Raw genomic sequence first — 2,513 nt, 5'->3', positions numbered from 1 at the left:
GTTGATATTGTTCTTCATTGTCAAAAGAGAAGATCGTGTTTGTTCTACATTCRAGAGGGAGAATGTTGGAAGATTTTTCTCAACAAAAGATCGTCTGAAGATCATAAAGCTGAGATTGTTAGAAGTTTGTTTTAAAGATTTCAAGAAGTCATAAAGAGCTTAAAGCGTCAAAGTTCAAACGAGATTCAAAGCGTGCAAATTCTTTCAAGCCTAAATACAAAGGGGGAGAATGTTGGGATTGAATTTTAGTGATAAATTGTATTCGTCTTGAAAGTCTATAATTGTATTGTTAGCGTGTTTGACTTTGTAAGTCATGTTGACTTTGACTAGAAGAGTTTATTGTTTGACCTTATATATACTTTGTCTTGTAGTGAATTAGAGTAGAAGAGCTTTATTATAAATCATATGTATACTTAGAGTGAAATATAAGAGTTTGACTTGTTAACTAATTCTCTCAACTCCTCTCAAGTGTTCTTCATGATATTATGAATCTACCATTGAATCTTAGTTGAAGATATATGAAGATTGATCATTTTGTGGACTCACAACTGTTTTGCTTATGTTTTGTCGTTAGATATTTTTCCTTTTGACTAAACTTGCAATTGTACAGGTATGTGGCACTAAATGTCGCATTGATTATGACAATGACGAGAGATTGGCAAGACTAATGACAATGCATACTTAGAGTGGTATTCCTTTTTGGAGTCGTGATTACATATATAGCTTCAAGATAATTGCTAAATTGGTCTCTCTCCTTCTAGCTAGTAAGTGAGTTATGTATAATATTTTTTTGATTGAATACAATTTTGGAAAATTGATTTTGTTATTTAATATGCATTATATATATATAGAGAGAGAGAGTGTGTGTGTGTCAGGTTCATATGAAAATGATATATATTTAAGAGAATGGTTGAATCACATATATATCATTTTACACTAACATCACGTACAAAATCACATGTGATTCATGCAACCTTGCCATGAATGTTGCCACTTGGCCATAGGGTCGTCCGCTCACTTTTTGGCCATTAAAATAAAATTACATGCGATTTTGTACGTAATTTAGTCATTCTCTTATTTTTTTTCTTTAAGTACCTTTCTCGTATGAACTTATCTCTCTATATATATATATATATATATATATGATACTATGTACAAGAAATCAAACAAAAATTTAATTGTTCTTTAAAAAAATTAAAATAACCGATGGATTAGTGATGAATTATCTATTGGTAAATTTTTTATTTTATCAAAAAATCCGTCGGTCAAGGCGTCCACCAGATCAGGGACGGACCCAGAAAAATTTTCATACGGTGGCACCATATAATTAATATAATATAATATATATCTAAAAATTAATTACAAAAAATATGGTTTTTATAGTACCGATAAACAACTCCTAAACTTATACCCGACGCGTTTTCATCTTTTGAAAACGGTCAATATATACCCAAAAATAATTACAAAAAGTATGTTGAGAAACAACTCCTAAATTTGTCCTCAACGTGTCTTCATCTTTTGGAAACGATCGATGACATCTTCGTTTTTAACATTATTAAGGGTTTCCTTTTCTATGGCGCAAATGAGGACAAAATTTAAAAAATATCACCAATTCGATTACGTAAATCTGTCTTGACAAGCTTCAAAAGCATCTTTCAACCGTAGCAGTTGCAACAGGCAAATCATCTATCCCATGATTCCCACATTGGTCTCTGAATAAGTAACAAGGCAAACAATATGCTCTATCTACTTTTACATTGTATTCCAACCACTGAAATTGATCAAACCAAGAAACAACAAACCGTCTTTCTTTAGCTCCTATAACTTTGGTTGGAAAGATGTGACCTCGTGGTTGACAAGGACCCCTTACCAAGTATTTCCGTCTAATTTCGTCTATTTGATTTGGGTTATAACTTATAATTTTGGGTCTTTCTGATGGATCCCAAGRAAGATCGTTAACATCAATCACATTGTTGGATGCATCATTATTACCGGTTAACAGTAAGTCAGTAACACAATGTCATTATCTCACAGTCAAGAGTCAACATTCAACAATTCAATTTTATTCCATCATCAATTCAATTCATCATCAAAAATTGACTTAAGTAATCAATGTAATAAAGTAAGTAATCAATTAAGAGTAAAAATTGATACCTAAAATGAGTAAATCTGAAAATAGAGTTCAAAACATTAACTCATTCGGTCATTCCAATCGAAGAATCGTTCCATGTAACTCATTCCGAGCGGAGAATCGATGACTCAGCGAGTACCGAGTCTTCAAGACTCGTTCCAAGGATGAATCGAATCTCGTTGTCGGCTCGTTGTCGCTCACAGCCTCACACACTCGCACTCGCACCAGGTCGCATCATCTTCTCACAATCTCACTCGCAATCGCACGCACCAGGCCACCAGCAGSTAAGGTTAGGGCTTTATTTTTTACTTCTTTAGGAATTAGGATTTAGGCCCTTAGTAGTTACCGATTTAGGCTTTAATCTTGGACTGGACCAGTGGAC

The sequence above is a fragment of the Cynara cardunculus genome, assembly GCF_001531365.2.
Source record: "Cynara cardunculus var. scolymus isolate 2C chromosome LG 6, CcrdV1, whole genome shotgun sequence".
Lineage (NCBI taxonomy): Eukaryota > Viridiplantae > Streptophyta > Magnoliopsida > Asterales > Asteraceae > Cynara > Cynara cardunculus.
The sequence above is the reverse complement of the archived record's forward strand: the minus strand, read 5'-3'. Positions refer to the sequence as shown.